Here is a 5,731-nt window from a genome sequence, read left to right on the forward strand (position 1 = left end):
AACTGATTTTTGTAAGTTGATTGTGTATCCTCTGTTTTTTCTTTTGTTGCTTGTGCTTTTATTCACATATCTAAGAAAATGTCTATTTTGAGTTAATTTTTGTACCTGGTGTGAGGTAGAAGTCCAATATAAAAGATATCTTGGGGGCACCCGGTTAAGTGTCTCAGTCGGTTAAGTGTCTGACTTTTGATTTTGGTTCAAGTCATGACCTCCTGGTTGTGGAATCAAGCCCTGTGTCCAGCTCCACGCTCAGCAGAGCATCTGCTTGACATTGTCTCCTCCCCCTCTGCCCTTCCTCCTGCTCAACCTCTCTCTTTCTTTCTCTCTAAAATAAATGAATGAATCTTTTTTAAAAAAGATATCCTCATAATCAATTTTGCTTAATCTTTCTGCTTTTTAGAATATGGCTCCTGGGGTGCCTGGGTGGCTCAGTCAGTTGAGTGTCTGCCTTTGGCTCAGGTCATGATTCCAGAGTGAGCCTCCAGCTGGCTCCCTGTTCAGTGGAGAGTCTGCTTCTCCCTCTAACCCTCCTCCCTCTCATGTTCTCTCTCTCTCTCTCTCTCTCTCAAATAAATAAATAAAGTCCTTTAAAATTTAAAAAATAAATAAATAAAATGTGACTATCCATTAATTTTCTATTGGACAACACTGAATTAGACCAGTAGTAATATTGGGATCATAGCTTTAAATGCTATAAAAATAGATTGAGAACCTACAATGTGCTGCGTACCATTCTAGGTACTGGGGATCCTGAGACAGTGAGGCACAAACTCTTTTCTGAAAGAGTTACAAAGATTTTTGTTGAAAACAGACAAGCAAACAAACCCATCACGCTAGAGGACTCGGTTCTCAGCTTCATATACCTGAGAAAGGCATCCTGGAACCCTGGCTCCCAGTTAACCCACTCATGAGTATCTGATGCGTAAATCACAGGACCGTCATCTGTAAGTTTTCCAGGAGATCTGCAATAACAACAGTCATGACTTATGAAGCGCCTACTATATACAGGCACATGCATTATGTCATTTAGCCCTTACATTGATCCTCTGAGATAGTACTATGATCATTTTACAGTTTACATTTTACAGATAAGGAAATTGAGTTGTAGAGCTTTGAACTAATTTGCCCAAAGTTGCACAGCTGGAAAGTTTTAAACTCAGGAACCATGCTCTTTAATCACTACACTCTATTGTCTCTTGCCAAATGTGTACTAGACATTCATGTTGGCCGCTCAGAGTTTGTTCTTTTGAGGAGGATTTATAGGCAAAGCAGAATTACAATCAGGAGGTGTCTCTGTGAGTATCAAGTCAGAGCAAAGAGAGTTGGTGACAAATTGAAAGGTTAATGGCATTAAGACCCACAGCAGAATCAAAATATACCCAGTGCAGTGATGGAGAATGGAATTTGGGGAGTCCTAGAATCCCTTCCTCTGGATACTGCCGACTTCTCTCTCTCTGTGCTTGTATTTATTTTCTTTTTAATTGTTTCTAGAATGGCAGTTCCCCTCTCAGTAATTCAGTCCCAGTTTTGACAGCATTATACCTTAGGCTATGTTCTTGTTCTTCCTGTTTTGAGTCTAGGAAATACTTTATGTTTAAGATGACAGATTTACCGCATCCCTTCACTGGATGTTGGCTTGCTTCATCAAAGCGACAGAGCTCTGACCCACCACGCTCCACCGTCCCTTCCCTTCTCAGTTCTAATCTAAGTTCTGACATTTTGATACCACTACTACCATCGCCGTCATAGTAACCGACACAAACCTGGTTTAAAATGATAGACCTTCTTGATCTTCCTGCCTAGAGCTTTTCCTCTTTCCTGTCTGGCCTCCACACACAAGCTGGCACCCAAAATAGCTCCAGGGTTGACCTACACCTTCTGTGGCTCCCTTTTGATTTCAAAATAAGCTCCTTAGTTTGGTGCTCTTAACTCCTCGTGATCTCGCTCCACCTTATTATCAGCGTCCCTCCCCACTGGACTCCTCTGACCCTCGGGTCCTCGTCTTTGCCCATGTTACCTCCTTCCTTGGAACAGGTCTCTAACAAAACTACCTACTCTCGTGCAGGGTCTCCCTGGTGGCTCTCTCTCTGTCTTCTGGGTCAGAATTCTCTTCCTCTCCCCCAGTGTGTCCCACCTTGCAGGACAACCGGACACAGTCTGGCTCAGGCTATGTTTAGCTTTGTGACAATGGGAAATCCAGGGGCTCTGGAGCCCTACCGCCTGTGGGGGCATGACAAGATTTAATAATAGCTGGAACTTTCTCAACAGCTGTCACATACTGAGCACTTCATAGCATTATCTCATGAACTACTTCCAACTCTTTGAGGAAGGGATTACGTCCCCGTCACACATATAACAAAACCAAGTCAGGACGTAAAATAGTGGCCAGGTGGTGGGGCTGGGATTCAGAGCAAGTGACTCAGGCTCAGCCTTGGCATTTCGGCGCCCATCTCAGGGATGAGCTGGTAGCTGGCTCCAGGGAGGCTTCAAGCAGACCTGGTCTTGGCTGCCCTCATTGAACTCCTGTTCTTAGTAACTTGGAAGAGAGCCTGCACAGGAAGAGCCGCACAGATCAGAGGAGGAAACCAGACCAGATGTCCGAAGGAGCTGGTGCAGAGCTGGACAGAGGAACTGGGATTCAGTGTGGGGAAAGTACACACCAAATCATCCACACAGGCCCGATCCACCACAAGGGCAGGGAGGTCAGCTGAGAAAGGAAAGCTGGGAAGGTGGAAAGAGCTAGGAGGGCTAGTGGACAGTCCTGGTGGGTGTGGGGCTACTCTTACGGGATGAGGCAACAGCCAGGCCAGGGCTCTTCTGGGCAGCCGTCAGGGGAGATGTCAAAGTACAGAGAGGCCTGCCTTCATCTTCGTGTTTGCAAATGTGAGTCTGTGTCACAGACTTGGTGTGTGTGTGTGTGTGTGTGTGTGTGTGTGTGTGTGTGCAGGCACACACACACACACACACTGCTACTGAGGCCCCATTATTCAATAACCCTATTCACCGTGTGAATCTTGTTAGCTTTCTTCTTGTCCAGGTTTTGCCTGTGTATTTCCTAATGCTTCTAAGAGAAGATGTGGGGCTATTGCTTTTTTTTTTCCTTATTTTTTCCATTTTATTTATTTTATTTCTTTTCAGTGATCCCAAATTCATTGCTGATGCACCACATCCAATGCTCCATGCAATACGCACCCTCCATAATACCCACTACCAGGCTCACCAGTAGCTCACCCACTACTCAACACCCCCAACCCTCAGTTTGTTTCTCAGAGTCCACAGTCTCTCGTGGTTCGTCTCCCCCTCTGATTTCCTACAACTCATTTCTCCTCTCCATCTCCGAATATCCTCTGTGTTATTCCTTATGCTTTTCAAGTAAGAGAAACCATATGATAATTGACTCCCTCTGCTTGACTTATTTCACTCAGCATAATCTCTTCCAGTCCGGTCCAGGTTGCTACAGAAGTTGGGTATTCATCCTTTATGATGGAGGCATAATACTCCATAGTGTATATGGATCACATCTTCCTTATCCATTCGTCTGTTGAAGGGCATCTTGGTTCTTTCTACAGTTTGGCAACTGTGGTCATTGCTGCTATGAACACTGGGGTACAGATGGCCCTTCTTTTCACTACATCTGTATCTTTGGGGTAAATACCCAGTAGTGCAATTGCAGGGCCATAGGCTAGCTCTATTTTTAATTTCTTAAGGAATCTCCACACTGTTTTCCAAAACGGCTGCACCAATTTGCATTCCCACCAAGAGTATAAGAGGGTTCCCCTTTCTCCACATCCTCTCCAACACACGTTGTTTACTGTCTTGTTAATTTTGGACATTCTAATTGATGTAAGGTGGTATCTCAATGTGGTTTTGATTTGAATCTTCCTGATGGCTAATGATGAACATTTGCTCCTGTGTCTGTTAGCCATTTGTATTTATAGAATATGGGATGTCGTTCAGAGTGGATTGGGAGGCAGCAAATAAGTAGCTGAAGAAAATAGCACTCAGCCACGCTGAGGATCTAGTCCCAAGTTCTAGAAGCTCTGCTTTTAGTTGGAAGCTCTGATCTTTCCAGCTCATCCAGAGGCAAAAATGCTTAATGCTATAGGCAGGAGGCTAGGTTCACGTACGTCTGTCCCCTTTACTACCTACATAAACTTAATTATTCCCCCACTGAAGAGTCTATTTCCTCATCTGTGAAGTGAGAATAGTAAGAACACCTACTTCATGGGGTTGCAGAGAAAGTTAAATGCAACGGGACCTGTGTTGGTCATGCTTGGTAAATGGACACCAATGTTCCCTTTAAGTCTCCCTGGAAGTTAGTGGTGCAGTGTCTTCACAGTTTGCCTGTAGTCTTCTTACTCAGATGACTTTGGATTTTGATACACCAGGCTTTGTGAAGATTAACAGATTGAAACCCATAGTGAAAAAAAACAAAACAAAATGAAAAATCTGGTTTGAGGCTTCTAAAGCTGGAATAAGGGATCCCAATCTTTGGAAAGTTGGTTAAATGGGTTCAGCGATATACTAGGTTTTGGAGCCATATTTTTATGTACTCTGGGGCACTTCATAGCCTGGGACCATTACGAGGGTCCTCACACATAGATTCCTTGAGAGCCAAAGCTCTGTAATGATTCTGCCATTCCCAGACCTCTCGGCAGGCTATGCACTCTTCAAACACAATGTAGCAAAGGTACTGGGGCTGCGGACCTGCCCACAGCAAGATGAGGAAGAAATGGAGTAAGGCCCTCTCAGAGTTTCCTTTTTTTCCCCCACTTTATTTAGGGAGGACTTATTCAGTGCCTGCCAGAAGCAAAAGGAAATTCTGAGCACTCTCAGCTGACTGATTCCCAGGAGAGGGAAAGGGACATCTCTGGCCTTCCAGCTTCAAGGGCCCAAATGACCCTCTCAGTCCAGACTCTCAAAGGCTCAAGAGCTAACAATGCTTGTCATAATCCCCCATCAAGAGTAAGTGATGGGCAAACCCACCCTATACCCTGAAGTCCTTTCAACCAGGGCTCTCCCCTACAAAGTTCTGGGTGAGCAGGGTGTATCCAGAGTGAGACCGTAAAAGAATCCTTTCTTCTTCAAACCAAAGCAAGGAAAATCAGAGAGAGGCAAGTTGTCTGTCTTCTCTCTGCAGAACTGACTAAGCAAAATTCAGAACTTGAACAGGCCAAGACTGATCTATCTCCTGATTGTTGAACCTGAATTTGTTTTTGTCTTTGATTCAATTAATAAAATGCTTACATGTTCTATTTTTCCTCCATAATAAGCAGGAAATTTTCACCATAAAATGTCCTAAATGACTGTGCTTTTGAACTCGGTATGACCCTCTGTGGGTGATTTTTGTGCATATTGGAGAGTGAATAGCTCAACAGCTCTCTTAAAAAGGTTTATTAAGAAGGATGAGAAGGTTCAGCTCAGGTCATGATCCCAGGGTCCTGGGATAAAGCCCCACATCTAGCTCCCTGCTCAGCAGGGAGCCTGCTTCCCTTCCTCTTTCTCTGCCTGCCTCCCTGCCTACTTGTGATCTCTGTTGGTCAAATAAATAAATAAAATCTTTTAAAAAATTTTTAAAAAGAAGGATGAGAAGGGTATCTCTCGATAGAGAATGAAGACAGTCTCCCCTTCCCTTGCCAGCAGGCCTTCCTAGGAAGCTGATCTGGTAGTCCCTTCTTAGAAAACTTTTCTTTGCTTTGTTTTATCTGACAGAGATGCTGGATGTTTTGCC

This window comes from Mustela nivalis, assembly GCF_964662115.1.
Source record: "Mustela nivalis genome assembly, chromosome: 2".
Lineage (NCBI taxonomy): Eukaryota > Metazoa > Chordata > Mammalia > Carnivora > Mustelidae > Mustela > Mustela nivalis.